The sequence below is a fragment of the Rattus norvegicus genome, chromosome 5, assembly GCF_036323735.1.
Source record: "Rattus norvegicus strain BN/NHsdMcwi chromosome 5, GRCr8, whole genome shotgun sequence".
NCBI lineage: Eukaryota > Metazoa > Chordata > Mammalia > Rodentia > Muridae > Rattus > Rattus norvegicus.
This window is the reverse complement of record NC_086023.1, coordinates 160,316,904-160,338,253: the sequence shown is the minus strand read 5'-3', so window position 1 is coordinate 160,338,253 and position 21,350 is coordinate 160,316,904. Positions and strand designations below refer to the sequence as shown.

Here is a 21,350-nt window from a genome sequence, read left to right as displayed (position 1 = left end):
TTTCCCTTTCCCCTCTCATCTCCCCCCTCTTATTTCCCCCTTCTCTCTTCAGTTGACCAGTGTCTGAATAGTGCCACAATTAGCCAAGGAAAAGGAGTTCAGCCTGTAAGGACCAAGGCCACGGTCACAGTGCAGTGAGTGAGTATCAACCACTGGGTGAGTTTGCCAGGGTGGAGAGAACAAAGTACCACAGATTGGAGCATACAGCATAGAAGTCCATTTTCTCCCCATCTGGAGACTATAGTCCACCAGGAGTCCAGAGTCCTTGGGTCTGTACACAGCATCCTTCTATGTGTGTCTGCATCCAGATAACCTCTTCTGAGGTCAGGAATTAGTCTCCTCTAGTGACCTTGCATTGCTGCAATTGCTGTTTTAAGGCACTGCGCTGTAAGCCACTGTCCTCTGACTTGCCTTTCTTGTCCTACCTCTGTGATCCACCATTTCTATTTGTGAGGGTGAGTCTGAGGGCTGTGACATTCCCTCAGAGAAGGATGAGGCAGTGGTGGGGGTCATTGGACTCTCATCTGAGGTACCAGCCACTGTCCTGCCTTAATTGCAGGTAGCCCTGGGATTTAGGGGAGGTTCTGGAGTGTAGAGTAGGCAAGGCTAGGAGAAGAGCACACAATCTACATGGCTAAGGGGAAGCCATCCTCCTTAATTGTGTGAAGAGGGCTGAGGATAGCAGGCGAGAGACAATGGAGTCATATGACAAATCCCAGGCAATCAGACTCCAGAGACCAGCATTAGGGTGCAGATCTGAGTGTATTGCATAGTGCATACGCTTATATATAGTGTTTGAGCCAATTCCAAGTCCTTAAATTCTTGACCAATTGTATCTCACCAGACCGTCACCATGTGTGGGGTGTCAGTGGGGTGCCCTGGCCTCTGTTCCTTTTTGCTGTCTAACCAGTGTGCCCGGAGCCATCTTAGATCGAAAGTCGTGGACAGTAGATCAGGACTCTTCAAGGAGTCTCAGGAGCCTGTGGTCCCTCGCTCTGCATCCCACTTTTTCCTTCACAAGGTTGACCTCCATATCCCCACACATAATGGCTGAGGACCTCCCAGTGCAGCTGCTTTGTGATCTCTCCTCTTCCTGTCGGTATCCCCTCACCCAGACTCAGTGAGTGAGCCTGGTAAACTCTTTGGTTCCCCAGAGTGAACAGTGAGGGAACCAAACTTTGGTGAGTCAGTGTGACCAGGTGAGAACGTAGGGTAGCAGTTGCTTACATCCCCCAGTGCAGGGAAGGTATTCTAGCAATACTCTTTTGTCTCCAAATACAGTGTACTGAGGTACTGGGGGCTAGAACTTAGGACTTAAACCTTCGAAGTCATTTCTTGAGGTTGGGAAGCTACAGTTCAGCCTGTGACAACCCTTCACTAGGCTTGAGTCCATGAACAGACTCTGAACCACTCTGATGGGGTTAAATCCCTTTTGAACGCAGGAACCTAAGCCCAGGTGAAGTTACCACTAGAGAAGAGGGGTTTGTCCCATGTGCTGTCTCTGAGAGAACCTGGATCCAGGATCCTGCTGTCCAACTGGGACTCAAAAATCTCTGCCTCTATGTCTTGGATCTGTGGTAACATAGCTCTCCTCTCTACTCTAATCATCTCTCTCTCTCTCTCTCTCTCTCTCTCTCTCTCTCTCTCTCTCTGTGTGTGTGTGTGTGTGTGTGTGTGTATGTGTTTGTGTCTGTCTGTCCTTCCCCTCTTTTACCCTGTCTTTATTAAACAATAAATTGTTAAATTGTGATAAACATAATCCCAAATCAATATGATCTTTTATCACTAAAAAGCTTTACTTGCTAAATTGCAAATCCCAGGAAATTGACGGAGGGAGGCAAAAAAAAAAGGAATGGAGAGGGATAAGTAAGGAGAGCGAGAGAAGGGGGAAAGGGAGGAGGGAAGAGAAGAGTAAGGGGGAGGGAGAGGAGGAACTAACAGGAACCAAGGGTGGAAGGAGAGAACCATTCTCCAAGCACACAGACACTCTTGAAGCTGAATATTGTCAGCCAGAGCCTGGATATTGAACCATGCATCCCTGAGCCTCACCATCTTTTGTCTGCTATGTACAAAATCCACATCCTGTTTAATCCACTTTGGTTAGTAAGAACAGTAAGCAAGAAGCGAAACTACAGAAGCCAAAAGGCAAGGTGAGTACATTTAGGGACTTTCCTTGATCCTGGAGTTGTTGGCCAGATCTTTGATGTTTTTTGTTCCCATTTTGGTTGGGACCTACATGCTGGGCTCTAAGATCAGAATGGTGCCTCCAACATGGAGTTAGTTGTTCTAAGGTCTTGGGGCACCTGTACACACCCTTCATGCACATGTGCACAATAAGTAATGATGCTTATAATGTTCGCTTCTTAGTTCTAATAAGAAAGGACTAGCACTTCCAGTTACAGACTTAATTATCTGTAACTCAGAGAATACTTCTAAGAAAAGAAATGAAACATGGGGTCACAAAATTCTTTGATGATCCAAAGGATATAATTTTTTTTAAAAAAAAAATGGATAAGCACTCCCAATTACATCACCGTGCTGTGGTTACTTTTGGCCCTCAACTAAGAATGGCCTTGTTAAAAATCACACACAGGGGGCTCAGAATTCCAGAGCTGGAGTCAGAACAGAGCTCTGTGGGATGCTGAGGCCAGCAGCTCTGACTTTACTTCTACCCACCCTCTCGTCTTCTAGGGATGGCACAGCCTCATGGCCCTGGAAGCTGCTCTCTCCACTTTGCTCCTCACGGAATTGGAATAGAACTGGTCCATGTCTGTCTATGCAGGGCCAGGCAGTTCACACACGTATTAGTTACTCTTGTGTTGTTGTGATAACTAAAACACCATGACCAAAAGGAAACTTAGGGAAGAGGGAGTTTAATTTGACTTGTGGAGAGTCTAGTGGGAGAGTCTATAATAGTGGGGAAAGCAGAGTAGCCCATGGCCAGAGCAGGAAACCAGAAGATCACATCTTCGACTACAAGCATGAAGCAGAGAGAGGAAACTGGAAGAGGAGAGAGGCTATGAACTCTCAGAACCTACCCCTGGTGACAGACTTCCTCCAGTGAGCCTGTAGCATCCATACCTTCTCTCGAATAGCACTGATGGGAGACCAAGTGTTCAAACACCTGAGCCTGTCAGGGACACGTCTTAGTCAAATCAGCACAATACCTCTTGCCAACGCAGCTGATCAGAAATGAGCATGTGCTTCAAATTGGTCTTTGTAGTTACCACCAACTCTTGGGGGCAAGCTAAAGAGGCTCAAAGCCAGTAAAATATTTTAGGAAGTCTCGTGGAGCAACAAAAATATTCTTCAATATTCTCCATCCCAACAAGTGGCCACCAAGAACCTTCCTAAGGCCCCCAGCCCTCTTCCTTTCCTTTAGTCATCTCCCTGGTACACGCATTCCTTTCTCTATCCCCTCTTCATCGTTCTGACAGCCGAGATTACCTCTCCGAAAGCAGCTTCTTTATCAAACCCTGAACGCTTTCGGAAGCGTTTCTGTTATTCTCTCTGGCCTCAGAGGAAAGAACCCTCCAGGTAGAAGTACTTAGGTAGCAGAAACAGAATTTTTAAAAACGCAAGTCATAATGAGCTCATTCTGCAGTCATGTCAGGAGCCATCTCCTGCTGCCATGGAATGAAGTTGTTCCCATCCGCGAGGGCTCCGTTCCACACACCCGTGCTAGCATACACGAAGGTGGCGTCACCCACTGCGAGTCACAGGACTTTGCTGCGTGCTTTTGAACGTGGAGAAAGAAGGCGTGTTTTGAGCTACAAACATTGCCTCGGGATGAATATTTCTGTAACTGCAAGATGCAACACAATAGATATTTTCACGTCTCTCATTATGACAGCCCTTTGAAGAAGGGCTGCTTTGTTGTACACGATGGGGAAAGTAGCTCCCCTGTTGGCATCACCGCCATCTTTAATGTTCCGTATTTCTAGGTTACCGGCTTTTCTTGCTGAGAGCATTTTAACGCACACCACCATCAGTTTTGTCTCTCCCCCACCTTCAACGGACATGTTCTTTTTTTTTTTTTTTTTTTTTCTTTTTTACGAAGCTGGGGACCAAACCCAGGGCCTTGCGCTTGCTAGGCAAGCGCTCTACCACTGAGCTAAATCCCCAACCCCCAACGGACATGTTCTTAAACCTACATTGCTCACCCATTCAGAGATTTACAAAGCCAAGTGGAGCAGTGATTACAAATTCGGCTGTCTTCTGGGGTCTGGCAAAACAGTTGCTCCAATTCTGGCTTTATTTACGTGTGAACATCACCTAAAAAGCAGTGTGGTCCCCATTGCACAAACAAAGTCTATTAGAGTCTGTTGGCTTGAGGTTTGAGAATTTGATTTTATTTAAGATTTATTTTATTTTCTCTTCTGTGGAGCTGTATGTGTATCTGCATGTATGTGAGTACAGGTGCACATGGAGGCCAGAAGGGGGCGTTGGGTTCCCCGGAACTGGAGTTACAGGCATTGTAGGCTCGCTAATATGAGAGCTGAGAACCAAGCTTGAGTTGTATACAAGAACCCCAAGCACTCTTAACATCCACCATCTCTCCAACTTTGGTTTTTTTATGTGTTTCTCACAATGCCAACGACAGTGTGCAGTGGACAGGCTGTGAAGTGTGAGTCTGAAGCTCGCAGTTGTCCCAACACGGTTCCAGTGTGTCTCCTCAGGGTTCCTGCATTAGAAACTTGGTCCTGAGTGTAACGGGTGCGAGGTCTTGAACAGGTGGAATCAGCTATTTAAGATGTTTAGATCACTGGGGACCTAACTCATCCTTGGAAAGTGTTAACCTAATTCATGAAGGACCACAGTGTCTCCAGGGCTTTCCAGCTTCTGTCTTTCACCATTTTGTCCTCATGCTGTGCTAAGGTCCTCATCTAATGTGAAACACAACTAGCCCCGTGTCTTTGAACTTCTAACCATATGGGTTTTTTTTGTTTTTTTGTTTTTCGTTGTTTTTTTTTTTTTTTTTTTTTTTTGTGGTGTACCAGCCTCGGGTATATTGTTATAGTAACAGAAAACTGAAAATACAGTTACTAAGAGTAAGTAGTCTTAACCTTTTAACCTGGGTTTGAATTTTAATTCCATCATATATTAGCCATGAGGTCGTGAGTGGATTGCTTCTCTCTTTTTCCTTTGGCTTTCCTTATCTTCAAGACAAATGTATATAAATTACAGAAATGTCAGGCGAGAGTCCCAGGTGGAGTCTAGATAGAGCTCAGCGAGTGGTGCACTCATCCCCTTTGTCCGTTTTCCTTTGTTCTTTCTGGCTTCCATGTTTTAAGGCCAGGAGATGACTCAGCAAAGAGATAGGAGGGAATAGAAGGGTTGGTTGCACGAGACCATTTTCTGTTCTGCTTCGTTAAAGTTTAGACCTGTATTTACAGAGATGACTGCCATGCAAACGTACACCTTAAGTACTAAATTTTTTAAAGATAGTTTTGTGTGGTGATGGGTGAGCATGTGTGTGTGCACATGTGTGAGCATGCGTGTGGGTGCATGTACGCATGTGTGCGCATGTGTGCGCATGTGTCAGAAGTTGATGTTAAGCATCTTCTTCAGTAGCTCTCTACTTCATGTAATGAAGTAGAGTCAGTGAACTGGAGTTGGACCATTCAGCTAGTCCAGCTAGCCATCTTGCTCCTGGGATCCCTTGTCTTCGTTTCCTATGAACTGGGATTATAGGAAGATCACATCACTCATGCTCTTTTACACACGTGCTCTGGGTCTAAACTCAGGTCCTTGTGCTTACATGGCAATTGCTTTATCACTGAGGTCTTTCCTCAGTCCCTGTGTCACTGGTACCTTGAAGCCTTTTTGCATTCTTTTCTAGTTACCCCCTCTCCCTCAATTGGGTAGCTTAATCCAGTATTCCATTCATGTGCAGAATTTCAAATGTGATGTTGTAGTGTCGATCCTCAGGGCACAACCCATGGACGGTTTGCATTATCATCACCACCTAGACATTTGTGCATCACTCTCCCATGTACCTAGTGAGAAACTCAGGGGGAAAAACCAAGGATTTGTGTTATATAAACCCTTCCAGGTGATTCTTATTATGTGTGTGTGTCCAAGTAGCACATTATTCAGATATACCTGATTTTAACATTTATGTAAATAAAATTTTACTTTTGTGGCCTTTCGCTACTCATTGATCTCCATATTATTTTTTGAGATTCATTCATATTCATATATGTACGTGTAAGGCCATTCCTTCGCAGTTCTTTAGAATTCATTGTTCAATATATCATAGTTTATTTATACCTCGAAGAGCTTCTGTGAGCAATGCTGCCAGAGTACTGTGATTAGTTACCTTACACACCCGTGCGGGAACTCACTGCCTAACCTTTACTAAGCATTGGAAAGCAATGATGTTTGCAAATGCGGTGAGCCAACTTCATGGGACCAACATTGGGTATCTCCATCGCTGTAGCCAGATGCAACTGGAGGCTGGAAGGGTTTATTTTTTTTAAATCATGGTCTTAGAGGCTGCAGTTTATCATAGCAGGGAAGGCAACAGCCAAGGCAGCCTTACCTGTGGTAGTTTCCCATTCCCAAGGCAGCGTCTTCATCAATGGCTGCACCTCCATCCAGTCAGCATCTCTATTTGTGGCAGCATCTCCATCCAGGTCAACATCTCCACCAATGGCAGCATTTCCATCCATGACAGCATCCCCCCCATCCAGGGCTATAGCTCCATTTGTGTCAGCATCCCCCATCCATGGCTACAGTCCCATCTGTGTCAGCATCCCCCATCTATGGCTACAGCTCCATCCACAGCAGTGGCCTCATAAGCTTCTCACATCTTGATAGATCAGGAAACAAAGAGCTTGGGTCAGAGGCAGGGCTAGATGATGACTTTCAAAAGCCTGCCAATAGTGACCCATTTTTGCCAACCAAGTTCCCAGTTCCAAAAGTTCTACAGTCTCCCAAAACGGCACTACTGCCTGGAGACCAAATTAAAACATATGAGGCAGCAGGGACATTGTCTATCCAAAGTAGATCAGGGCTTAGATGGATTCTTGGTATTGGCTCTCTGAACACCTAGTCAACCACGATCTTATAGCAAGAGATTATACATCCTTAAAGGTAATAATTCCAATCCTGGCTTGTAGGTGGCCATTCTAGCTAACTTTGTCAACATGACACAGACTACAATCATCTCAGTTTATATATGGTTAGCTGTCTTCTTTCCTCTGGTTATAAGAATACCGGTTGTCTATGGTTAGGGTTCTTCATGAGCTTGCCTCACTTTAATCATCCGTAAGTAACTGATTCCAAGGTAGTCTCTTAAGAGTGGGCACTGAGGTTTCCGTAACTTCTGGAAGGATAGAATCCAGCTCAATCCATAACATCCATCGGTTGCATTGCAATGCTCAGCCAACTTTGCATGCCTCTTTTGAACTGTGTTTACGTACATGATTGAGCTGAATCTGCTACGACTTCATTTAGATTTGATTCAGGACTTCTGCGCCTCTCCCCATCAATGTGATTGGCCTGTAAGTTTCCTTACTGCTGTGTCTTTGTCTGCCTTGGCTATGAACACTGGGTAGATTTATAAAGCAGGCTTTAGGAAGTAATTCCTCTTTTTTTCGGTTTTCCCTATTAATTTTTTTATTATGAAAACTTCAAACAATCAAAAATAGAAAAAGATAATACGAAATATCTCACATGTCCATTACACAGCTTCAAGAATGGACAATATGGTGAATTTTATTCTATCTCCTTATGAAGACAATTTTGAATTATTGCAGCAAGTCCTAGACACATGTCATTTCACACACAAATATATCAATGTGTGTTTCTGAGAGATAATGTTTCTTTAAAAAAAAAAACACAGCCACAATGCCACACGTGGCACTGATATTCCTCTCAGGCACACATCAAGTTAGAAGAAGTCCTGTAAAGAATTTCCATTTGACAGTTTCTCAGCTTTATTATTGCTTCATGGTCAATTTCATTTCATCTTAACTTATACTTATTGTCCCCTCTAAGTTATTTTGGATCAACTCCCAGGCATTATGTAACTCTAATATTAAGAATTTTAATATGGAGGCTAGAGATGGCTCAGCAGTTATGAGGACCCACTATTCCTACTGAACACTGGAGTTCAGGTCCCAGCAGCCATATCAGGTGGCTCATAAGTACCTGTAACTGCAGGCCCAGGGGATCTGAGCTGTTTTCTGGCCTTTCCTGACAGCCCCACACATATGTATGTATTCAACCACCTAATTACAGTTTGGAAAAGGGTGGGGTATTCCTAAACTAATGTTACTTCCCAGGAAAACATGGCGTTCAAGACTCTCCACCAGGTAGCAAGCCGCGGAGCAAGCTATCAGAACATGGTATCATTGGGAGATGTTAATATGAAGACAGTATTAAAATTTAAATCTAAAATGTCCCCCTGGTATCTTGCTTTTCAGATAGTAAAGAGCCTTGACACCCCATGGAACCTTTAAGGGTGTTATCTAGACAGTGGCAGTAGGCAATATGACAGACACCCCAGGACCTCTCTACACACAGTTGCACCCATAGCCAGCTCACCCATACTTCACTCGTCTCATCAGAGTCAGGCACTGTTTGAAGATGAGAGTCAGAAAGGCCTTGGCATCTGTTAGGCAGACACTTCCTACTTCAGTACTGTTAGGGTCCAGAGTGTTCTAGAAAACCCACAGGTACTCACATAGCATCTTGGTCCACTGATAGTGGCTGTAAGCAGACAAAGGTCAGTGTGTGTGTGTGTGTGTGTGTGTGTGTGTGTGTGTGTGTGTGTGTGTCCACAATAATGATACCCATATCTGAGCTTCATTTGAGGGTCAGATGAAATATACTTCTCATTGCTAACCATGGAGTGTTGTCCTGGGCATTGGGACTACACAGGAAGGAAGCAGGCAATGTGGGCTCCAGAGACAGAGAAATAAGCTTTAACCCAGCGGTAATGTGGGATGAGGGACACAGAACAGTGGAAACTTCTGAGTATCAGAGGTCCACCGATGCTGGCAAAGCTTAAGAGCCTAGAAGGTGAACTGATGTGAGAGTACGATTGTGGCTCTCAGTTTCAGGTGCTTTAAAGTCCCAACCCCCAAGTTCATATGGTGTGACCTTCTTTGGGGACAGGAACATGACAGCTGTCACTTTTTAATATAAGGGTGTGGTAGAGTCTGGTGGTCCCCAACTGATGGGGCTGATGGCTTTATATAAAAAAGAAGTTTGGATACAGACAACCCCCACAGGGAGACAGCCATCCAAAAAAAGGTGACATTAATCTGGGAAGAACATCACACACGCTGGCCAACCACCGGAGACCGCCACCATGAGTGGGGAGGTGTGGGCATGTTCAACTCTTGCAGCCCCTCACAGCAAGGATCCTTATGTCATGTTGCTATTGGACATCTAACCTTCAACTGAGGTAAAATGATCTTTGGTTGGTGCCAGCCCCAGCTTGTGGCACTTTCTACCATGACTCTTGAAGGCCAGGTTGGTCATTAAGTGGGATGACAACCGTATTGCCAGGATCATGTTTAAGGGCATCATGGCACATCAAGCCTCATCATGACCCTGGGAGATGGCACTGCAATTGTCCCAGTTTTGCAGAGGTTGATACAGACACCGTCAACCTGCACACGTTCCGAGGCTGCATGTACTCATGATGTGGAAAAGACTCTGTCAGAACTAAGCCCCGGGACTGTTGAGTCCCACTTGACCTTGAAACCCAGATTTTTCAAGGGCACAAAAAGCCAATGCCATTGTGTATTTCTGGAATGATCTCTGGCCTAATAAAGTAATGCCACACCTTGTCTCAAGATCCTCCACGAGTCCAATAAAGTCCGGAAAATCTCCATCAGGGCAGCCTTAGAAGCCTGTTTGCCTCTAACTCAGTGTATCTCCCAAGTCATTCTCTTCTGAGCCTCAGGGGTGGAGGCAGCTGTTATGTACGCAGGCCATTTTTAATCAGCGGCAGCTCCAGGGGTTGTTTCGACAAACCTGTGAGCCAACTTCCAGGCTCATGACAGGATTCCCACTGGAAAGGGACTTTAGTGCTTCTGAGAACTGAGAGCCATCTCAGGACCACCTCAGTATGGTATGATTCAGAGACATGGGTCCTGTCTGGCAGCAGGCAGATGGAGCAAGTCAAAAGGGCTGGAAAAGTGACATGAGGCATGAAGGTTGGTGGTTAGGGACTGAAGTTATTTTGAGTCCCGTTGAGGCAAACAGAAGTGAAAGATGGGAGGCCCCCACACCTGAGGCAGTGTGCCAGCCCCCAGACTATACTCACTCTCCTAAATCTTACCTCCTGGATTTCTGAAAATAATCCATGTAATGCATTTGACCTGGGAGCTGGAATGTTCTAGAACACAGAAAGACACTCCTTTCTTTCCCTGGCATTTCCTCTATGCCAGTGGTGCCTAAGTACATTGTGGGGGTCTCTATGTTATCTCCATTCAGGCAGTGTTTACTAAATGCCTCCAGAGCCAAGTACAGAGTTTAGCACAGGAAATCCAGAAATGAATGGCAGAGAGATAGTCCCACTGTCATGGAGCCCTAGAGTTTACCACGGATAGTCACTGTGACAGGGAGTATAGCTTCCATAAGGGTATTTGATTGTTTTTCAGCTTGCATAGGCCATAAGGCTTTTTGAGAAGGCCTAGGCAGACCATGAAGAGCTAGTGGCCCTAGTACAAAGACCCCAATCCTCATTCCTACACACACACCTTGAGTAATGCCTCCAAATAATGCCTCAGATAGTTTCTGAACTATCTTTTATATGTAGTAAAATTTCAAACAATATCTTGTCAGACATATATTTATATATTTATACATACATATATACCTACATATATATATATATACCTACACACACACACACACATATATATACCTACATATATATATATATATACATATATATGTGCAGGGTTATGAGGGTTATGTAGCTTAGGCTGGCCTTGAATTCTATGTAGCCAAGGATAGACCCAAACTTCTTATCCTCCTGTCTTTACCCTCAGTGGCTAGGGTCACTTGTTTATGTGCTGTAAGGGATTGAATCCAGGGCTTTGTACACTCTAGACAAGCATTTTTGCCAACTGAGCTACAACTCAGCCCAGGAAAACTGTTTGACACCTTAACACAGTTTTGATACCTTCCCCCTTGATCGATCCCAGGCACTGTTTCCTCTGCAGATAATTATCTGGCAGTGATAATTGTGATTCCATTACTACATGGGACAGGTACAGGTGAGATCTTAGTCTGTAGAATGTGGTCAGCCCTGTTTGCATGGGAACCACCAGGGAAGAGTTTCAAATTGAGAAATAAAGTCACCCATTATTTTAATTCCAACCTGGGATAAATGGCTTTGCCTAGGGGTTCCATTACCTTACTGACTTGAATGAATCGTGTTTCCCATGAGCACCCGCAGCTCCCATGTGTTTACCCATCACCTTTGCATGACTTGTTACCATGTACTTTTGGTGCTCTGGGAGCTTGCATGGACTAGGATGATCTAATTTCTCCCAAGACCCAGATACCTTCTCCAGGCAGTCATGTTAGTCTCTGAGCTCCAGACACTCTTCCTGCCTGGAGACCTTATTATTAAGAAACAGGAGCCCTGCTCAGTGTACCTGCGGCCCATGGGGCTCATCTCGGCACTGAAGTCAGGCCAGCCTGCAGTGAACCTTCTATTCCAGAATCGTCCCTGCTGTCCCAGGAGCCCAAGTTTCCTTCATAGTCGGTAAGGTGGCCTTGACAACCACAGCCATCTAGAGACAATGGGTACCCTTTGGGAAGATTCAGTCAGAATGTAATGCATGGTCCTGTCAGAATGGGGTGCCCTGGAGGCTAAGGGCCAGAGAATCATCTTGCTGGAAGCTGTTGGCTGCTTCTGTGATTTTCCCCTTGGAACTCCCACCTGCCCTTGTTCGGATAGAGGTCAAACAAGTGAATTTATCTGTTCTCCAGGTAGCTAAGGGAATGAAGGGGTTTGCAGGGCAAAGCGGTGCTTGAAGCATGACGCACACACAATTAGCAATATCAGTGACATACAGGACCTGGCCCTTCTGAGCAAAGCCTGTCTCTGTTTTCCTTTCACAGAATATTAATGAGGCTGTAGCCTTTTCAGACCAAACAATTCCCTGAGGTCTGAAGCTACCATTCTGGATCAGCAGACAATATTGAGGCATTCTGTCAAATCCCCAGATTTAAAATTCTTTCTTGAGGTAAAACTCCTTCTTGTCAAAGCAGAATCAAGTGAATTCCAAGAAGAAAAGGCCCTGCGTTCCTGACTCATTCCTTGTTTGTTCGTTTGAAACAGGGTCTCATATAGCCCGGGCTAACCTTGCAGTCACTATAGAACTGAAGGTAACCTTGAATTTCTAATCCCCCTGTCTCACTCTCTCTCCAGTGCTAATATTACACACCTGCACTACCACAGTCGGTTTGACAGTGCTAGGGATGGGGTCCAAGGCTTTGTGTATGCCAGGCAAGCTCACTACCAACTGAGCTATGTCCCTTAAGGTTATTCTTATAGAGGATGTTGAGGGCCGGTCAGATGGCTCAGTAGAGAAAGGTGCTTCCCACATAAACCCAATGACCTGATTCGAGTTTGAATTCGTGGCAAAAGAGAGAACTGACTCCAAAAATTGTCCCCTGATGTCTACACAGGTTCTATGATATATACACGCCTGCAGTCACATATACCAACATACCAACAACAATAAATAAAATTAAAAAAAAAACACGTCCTAGAGAGACCCTGTCTGAAAAAATGTGGGGTGGATGTTACCCGAAGAAATGACAATCAAGGTTGACCACACACACACACACACACACACACACACACACACACACACGAGAGGGGGTCTCCTGCACTAGGACTGCTGTGGCCACACTGAGAACAGCTCATGCAGATGCAGCCTGCAGAGAATGGGCTGCACTTCTGGAATGAGGTATCACAGGAAACAGCTCGGCTTGGGCTGACATGGGGCATGGGGGTGACTGGAGCAGTAACAGGAGCCCGGGCTGAAGCCCGGAGTGGGAACAGCTGCGTCTCTCTCTCTACCTGGAGATGCTGGGGGTGTGTGTACAGTTTGTTAGCTGGGGGAGCCTTCTGTCACCACGTCCCCAGGGTAGTGAGAACAAGCAGTGTATGCCCTTTATCTCAGGGTCTGCTCTGTCCAGCTGCTCTGTCACTGCAGTGCTGCCCTGGGGAGAGGCTCTGGGCGTGGGCAGGTAGATGAACAGGAGTGCTGGGGGATCCCTTAGGAACGCCTTGGGAAAAGTGATCCAACTGCATCTTCTGTTTGGGGACTCTCCAGGCCTGTCTACGGTAATCATGCAAACTGGGAAGAAGAGAGAAGACGTCGAGGGTGGGTAGAGCTCTCCATCAGGATATCAGATGCATCTGGTGTGAAGGACTGATGTTCACGATTGAAGGCAAGAGCTACACTGATGGGAGGGCTCCCCCTTGGAGATCCGACTCACCCCAATTTGCCTGCCCACCAGCCCAGCCCACCTCCTCTGAGGAGGCGTGGGTCTGTGGGTGGTGGTGATGGAAAGGCTACTGTCTCTTGCTACTTCTTGCCAGCAGCAGCTCATGATGGATGAGCTGAGCCGCCACTTCCCCAACATGCCTGTTTTCTTCAGCCCCGAGAGTGTGAAGGTGCTGGGCGGGACTGGGAACTGTTGCTGTCTGCTTCTGCTGGTCTCTCTGCCTTCCCTCCATCCTCCTGCCCTCTGTGATCAAATCGGAAACCTGCAGTAACCCACATCCATCTGTTGAATGTGTTATTGTCTTTCCGTCTCGTTGCAAGGGTTGGCATCCCTTCTCACACACAGACCCTCCCAGCTCCTGCTGCTATCACATAGGCACATAAGGATTCAAGGGGTTTGACAGGCACCCATCTTGGCGATCCCGGCACATTTCTAATGGGCCTGTCCTGAGTTCTAATTGGAAGACCATGCACACCAGCCCAGTTCCCAGTCCATGCTCAGAAAACACAAGCCCCATGGTCGATGACGCCTGTGTGTGTCTGTTCGTATTCCGTGCATTTAAGTAGAAATTACACAAGTATTTTTGCAGTGACGTAGGGTGGAGTTTGTGTACTTCCTTCCCAGAAGATAGGGCTCATTGTTGTCCTCCCTCGCTCTCCCCTCCCTTGCTCCTTCTCGATCTCTCTTTCTTGTGTATGTTGCCAGGCCATGCATGTGTCAGGATCACCCAGAAGCCAAGTCACAAGAGCTGAGTCACACCTCGCTCAATTAGCAATGTAATCTACTGCAGAAAAGAGAACACCTGGCCACTTGAGCTCACACAGGCCCTCCTTTTCTCTCCTTAGCAGCAAGTGGAGTGTGGGGGCTCCCCCTGAGCTCCGTGAGGTATCCAGGTCAGATCGGCATCCTTTGGGGCTCTCTGGAGCTTCTCTGGCAGTTGTTTTGATAAAGAGATAAATGTGTTCTGACTTCTGATGCCATTGTTACATCAAGCCTGGGCTGTATCAGACATTGTGTGGAGATTTGGGTCCATCTACTCTTATCAGAAAAGCAAAAAGTCCAATGTCTATAGTGTCATGGTGGCTTCCAGTGAGACTGAACAATTACTCTTTACGTCCTAGCCTCTGCAACGGAGATGGACAAGGGACAAGAGGGATGTGAGAGCCAAGGACAGTGTCGCCGGGCTCATCCAGCTATACATCTTCTTTGAGTGGATCCTAAAGTCCATTCAATTGCTCCATTGGTGGCTCTGGAGACAGAGATAACTTGTACCCTAGGAGACACATTGGCCAATGCACTCTTCCCAAATCCCTAGTCCCCATCACTAGTCTGCCTCCCCTCCCCTCTCACTCTTCCTTTCTCGTCAGAAAACAAAGAATAAGAGGAATATCCTCGACTTTGCGTGCCACTACATTAAAGTGTAAGTCTTTATTATCAGTTACAAATTATTGGCGATACCTTGATGGTTGCTGACACCAGTTTGGGAAGATTGCTACCCATGTGCCAGTTGAAATGGCCACCTGAGGCAGGAGCAGGTATAAAATCAGTTCAATTCTCTCCACCTTACAAAGGCCAATTTAAATAATGGGCTTTGCTAAATTGCCCCCCAAATCAACCCCATTGTCATGGCACCTGTGTCACTCACAGTCTCACCCCCCCCCCGTTTCCTCTTTGTCCCGCTCAATGAGACTCAAGATAGCATCTATAGGAAGACATATCATATGCCCATAATGGAAGCTATCCACTGGCATTAGCTAGACTTGACCTTTAGGTGCGGGTCCTCAGCCCCTGAGGTGTGACATATGCTGCAGCAGGAAGCATGGGCTAAGTGTGAAAACTGGTTCATATCTCAATGGCACCAGCTTGTTCTACATTGGGAGACGTTGGGCAGACAGTCACAGGGGCTGAGCCCCAGTCACGGGGATGAAACAATTGCAAATCAGTGCCTTCTTTCCACACTCAGTCCCTTCCCATCTTGGTTACAACTGGCTATCCCCTCCACTAAGGAGTCTTCTGTATCAGTCATTTTTCTCATGCCTAGGATAAATGCCTCATACAAGCAACTCAAAGAAGGAAGGATGTTTGTTTTGTTTAATTGTTTGTCTGTTTGGTTGGTTGGTTGGCTGGCTGGCTGGTTGGTTTTTGGATGACATTTTGCTGGAAGCAAACTATCATGATGGGGAAGGCACGACATCAGGAGCATGAGACAGCTGATCACGCTGCCTCCACAGTCGGGAAGTGGGAGAGATGGATGTTGGTACTCAGCTTGCTTTCTCCTCTTTATTCACTACACAACTCGAATCCATGGCATGAGTGTCTCTTCTCACTTTAGATAACCCAATCTGGAGCCTCCCTTACAGACTCACCAGAGGCTTCTAGATTCTAGAGTCTATCAAACTGACAGTTAGCATTAACCATCACGCCTGTCTGATTTGCTATCCGTGGCTGTGATAAAACATTCTGAACATAAACAACTTCTAGAAGGAGAGGGTTTATTTGGCTTACATGTCCAGGAAACAATGCATCACTGAGGGAAATCAGAGTTGGAGCTCAAGCAGGAGCAGAGGCAGGAAGCATGGAGGACGACTGCCTACTGGCTTGTCCTCTTCGGCTTGCTCAGTGTGCTCAGCCCACCTGCCTAGGGATGACACTGCCCACAGTGGACTGGCCTTCCTCTATCAATTAGCAATCAAGAAAATGCCACACGGACATGCCTACAGGCCAATCTGAGAGAAGCAATTTGTCAGTGGAGCTTCCCTCTTCTCAGGTGACTCCACATTTGTCTCAAGTTGGCAGGTGAAGCTAGCTGGGACACCTGACCTAGTTTGGTCTCTGTTACTGTAGTAAACACGATAACCAGAAGCAACACAGGAAGGAAAGTGTTCATTCCATCACATAGCTTAGACACATTGTAAAGTCAGAGCAAGAACTCAGGGCAGAAACATGGGGCAGGAACCAATGCAGAGACCACGAGGAATACCACTTACTGGCTTTCTCCAGTGGCTTGCCCATGGCTTGCTCAGCCTGCTTTCTTGTAGCACCCAGGACCACCCACCAAGGGTGGTACCCTCAGTGAGCTGGACCCTCCAATATCAATCATTAATCAAGAATACGAACCCACAGATTTGCCTGCAAGTGAACCTGATAGGGGCATTTTCTCAATTGAGGTTTCTCTTCCTAGATAACTCTAGCCTGTATTGAGTTGACAAAACTAACCAGGACACCTTTGTTGACCACTCTGCCCAAGTCATAGCGCCTGCCTCGCTCTCCTTCCTGTTAAAGGACCTTGTTTCCCTTGGTGGCACTTGGAATGCCCTTGAGTATTTATTTGCTGACAATCTGCCTCTCCCGATTAGACTCTGAGCCCTGTGGGGGCAGAGAGCTTCCTCTTCACTATGTCCTGACACTGAGCACAGGATCTGGGTCTTGAGCACTTTCTAAGTGCACTGGCAAATGAATGAAGGATGGAAGGATGCATTTTTCATTGATACTGTCCCTTCCTGTTTCTGAGCTGATGGGCTCAGTGCTCTGGCTGTGAGGAATGACAAGCTTGGGAGCAGAAGTCCCCTGAGTCACAGCACAGAGAAGGAAAGAGCAGACAGGTCTCTAATGAAGTTGTCACTTGTCCTCCAATCAATGCAGACCAGAATGCGAATGGAAATATGGTGTCTTCCAGGTTTCACTAGAAGGGACTTGAGGAGGTAAGTCAGGTGAGTAGACAAGTAGAGACCTATTCTAGAGGAGGCTTCCAAACATGGCCTCAGAAGATAGTAAGGTGGGATCTTAAAGAACTCAAGGTGAATAGTTATTCTGAGACCAGCCTACAAACCTCGGAAGCTGAGTGGACAGAATGGTTCCCCTTGAGATCAGACTCCTAGGTCTCAAAAATACCTTAGTTGATTCTTGCTGCTGGACTCTGCGAAATTACATGGCAAATGGCATGGTGTGCAAGTGTCTATAAACAGTTACCAGGGGAGGAAGAGTCACGAGTTTTCCCATGTTCTCGGAAGACTCTGTGATTTGCAACCTTGGTTCAAGGCAGTGTTCGGAGGCACCCTCATGGGGAAGTCACAGATCTACAGAAAGTAACTGAAAATGCACCCCTACACATCACCAAAAGCATGCCTACCTTTACATGCTCATGGCAAGCAGCCTGTCTTTGATGGGGGGCAGTCTCATGGGGTTCAATGTTGGCTCTGAGTTGGTGGGAACCATCTGGGTGGAAGGTGGCTGTAGTGAGGCAGGGAGGAGATAGATCATGACAGTAGGGGATGGCATTCTTGGTCTGTCTACTGGTGTGTTCTGGTTCCCACATCTCTTCTTGATTTGTCTCCTGCAGGTTCATGTAACTCCAAGTGCAAACTGTATTTGTCACTTGTCTCACAGCTACAACAAAATACCAGACAAAAGCAACTTCATACAGGATGATGTCTGCTTCTTTCTGTTGCTGTGGTAAATGGCGTGACCATGACCAAACACAACTTAGGAGAGGAAAGGGTCTCATATTACACTTTACAGTCAATTATCAAGAGGCGGCAGAAACTGAAGCAGAGACCACAGAGGGGATTGCTTCTGTTATTTAATTCAGCTACCTTTTTCAGATAGCCCAGGTCCACCTGTGTACTGCCTACAGGGCATGGGATCTCTTATATCAATTATCAGTTGAGAAAATGCTCCACACTGGGTTATAGAAAGACCTGGTTAGGAGCAATGACTGCTCCTCCAGAGGACCCAGGTTTGATTCCCATCATCCACGGGATATCTTAGAACATCTGTAACTCCAGGACCAGGGCATCTGATGCCCTCTTTCAACCTTTCCAGAAACTGCAGACATACATGTAGACAAAACATCCATACATAATTTCATAATTATTTCTTCTTCCTCTTCTTCTTCTTCCTCTTCTTCTTCTTCTTCTTCTTCTTCTTCTTCTTCTTCTTCTTCTTCTTCTTCTTCTTCTTCTTCTTCTTCTTCTTCTTCTCCTCCTCCTCCTCCTCCTCCTCCTCCTCCTCCTCCTCCTCCTCTCTCTTCTCCTCCTCCTTCTTCTTGTTCTTGTTCTTCTTGTTCTTCTTATTCTTTCTTCTTCTTCTTGTTCTTCTTGTTCTTCTTGTTCTTGTTCTTCTTGTTCTTGTTCTTGTTCTTGTTCTTCTTCTTGTTCTTCTTGTTCTTGTTCTTCTTGTTCTTCTTGTTCTTGTTCTTCTTGTTCTTCTTCTTGTTCTTCTTGTTCTTCTTCTTGTTCTTCTTCTTGTTCTTCTTGTTCTTCTTGTTCTTGTTCTTCTTCTTCTTCCTCTTCCTCTTCTCCTCCTTCTCTTCCTCCTCCTTTTTCTTCTCCTCCTTTCATCCTTCCTTCCCTCAAGAACATGCTCCACAGATCTGGCAGCAGGCCAATGCGATGAAAGCAATTCATCAATTAAGATTCCCTCTTTTGTGTTATGTCTACCTTTGTGACAACTTTACAAAAACTACCCAGAACAGAAGAGTTGTTTTTGTTGTTCAGTTGCTGTTTTGTTTTTTTATAGAGTTCGAGGGTCCTGTCCATCATGGCAGGGATGCCATGTCTGAAAAAGCTTGAAGTGGCTGATCACATTGCATGCACAGTCAAGAAGCAGTGAGAGATGCATCCATGCATGTGGGCACTCATTTCGCTCGCTCTGTGTTATAAAATGAGGGTCTCTGAATGTCCCTACTTGCAGTTAAGATGGAGCTTCTCTCTCTGATTAACCTAATCAAGACAATCCCTCACAGATACAGCTGGAGTCTGCATAATCCTGCACAGATGTGCCTAGAACTTTGTTGGCTATAAACCCCAATGGCCTCATAGACTCAGAAGTCTTTGGACTTCCTTCCTGCTAGGAAATAGTTTTCAGTGTGTTGACCAAGTGTGGTCCATGGGCTCCCTGCATCAGAGTCATATGGATTGCCTGTTAGAAATGCAGATTTTACAGTCATGCATGGAGGTAGACACCTTTAATACCAGCCCTGTGAAGGCTGGGGCAAGAAGATCTTGGTTCAGGCCAAGCCTGGGCTACATGGCAACTTCTAGGCTAACCTGAGTAACTGAGTGAGAGCCTGTCTCAGAGAGCAAGCCAACGAAACCATGCAGGTGACTGAGGCCACGCCCAGACCCACACAGTCAACCTATCAGAACAAGAAACAAGGAGTTGTGCTTTGGACAAGTCCTTCAAGTCTTCATTCTGATATGTGACAAAATTTGTGTCTTCTAGACACTCTCTGAATTGGCCTCATATTGTGCAAAGCTTGTCTTTACCTGTATTCCTTCCTCTTTCTATTTATGATGACCCAAATTCTCTCTGCCCTTCGAGCTTACCTCAGCTTCCTGACATACCACAAGTCCTTTCCAGATTTCTGCAGGGTTTATCGACTTTTGTTCTTCACCAGCCCCTGAGAGTTCTACCCTGTTCCCTTTCCCTTTCTGTGACTTCTCAATTCAATTACAGCAACACCCTCCACTGAGGCTGCCATGTGTGCTTTCACTGGAGCCTCGTCCATCTCTAGAGGCAAGGAAACTCAATAAAAGCCTTTCCCACAGTGTATCTGACCCTCACCGTGATGGCTTGATAGTTTTAGGCTCCATCCAATAGAAACCCAGTAGGTCTTACCCTAACTGCAAATGCTGGTGGCGATGGCAGACCTTTCAGAAACCAGAACCTCCCTTCTGTTTAGAAAGAAGTATGTGTGTGCATGCATATAACTGTGTATATGTGTATATGTGTGTGTGTGTTGATGGGCATGTAAATGTGTGCCTTGTGCATATGGAGGCCAGAGGCCAATGCCAGGTGACTTCCTCAATAGCTCTCTACCTTGTATTTTGAAACAGGGTTCCTCATTGAACCTGGAGCTTGCTGATTAGGCTATGCTGGCTGGCCTATGATCTGCCTTTCTCCACCTCCCTGGCAATAAGGATTACAGGCATGCACTCCCATAGTCAGATATTTCTATTATAATTTTGCTACTGGTTACCAAACTCAGGGCCTCATGCTACTGTACCAAGTACTTTACAGACTGGGCCATCTCCCCAGCTATCTCCTGCTATATATTTTCATTTCCCAAGGCAGCCTTTCATCTTCCTATTTACTTTTGAAATGGTAGGAAATGGGCCCAGAAAATTCTCAATTGTATTCTTCAAAGGGTGAGTTCATCCAAGGAACTGACTTGCCATAGAGGTTTGCAAAATGCCTATAGTTTCACAGTGTTTGACTCTCACCCAGCATCTCAAGGGAACAATCTTCTTTGAGACTTACTATGGTGAAGGGTTGGTCGTTCCCCTGAAAGATCTATATGCTGGAGGTGTGGTCTTCAGCCTGTGCACTCTGGGAAGATGATTGAGCTATTAGGAGATGGGATCTAGTGGGAGGAAGTTAGGTCATTGGAGGTATGTCATCCCAGGGCCTCTTGGGTCTCTTGTCCCTTTTCCTTACTCTCTCTGTTTCCCAACTATCATGAGGTGAACGGGTCTTCTCTCGCGCACATCTTTGCCATTACCTTCTGTTTCATCTCAAACCCTAACCAAATAAAGCGGGCGGCTGACTAAAATACCACAAGCCCACAAAATAACAGCAATCTTTCCTCTCTCTCTCTCTCTTTTTTTTTTTTTTTTTGGTTCTTTTTTCCGGAGCTGGGGACCGAACCCGGGGCCTTGCGCTTCCTAGGCAAGCGCTCTGCCGCTGAGCTAACTCCCCAGCCCCGACCTTTCCTCTCTTGATCATCTCATAGTTTGACACAGTGACAGAAAGCTGACCAACACAGGGTCCAGAGATGACAGAGGCTTTCAGCTCAGTGCTTCCCTGAGAACCTAGTCAAGGCCTTGAAAGGAAGCACTGAGCAGGTCAGAAGCCAA

General features: G+C 46.0%; 1 protein-coding gene across 2 annotated transcripts in view; it reads left to right on the top strand.

Moving 5' to 3' along the window:
* Kazn (kazrin, periplakin interacting protein) overlaps positions 1 to 21,350 on the top strand; it is a 990,282-nt gene that overhangs the window by 327,831 nt on the left and 641,101 nt on the right. The window lies entirely within an intron of this gene.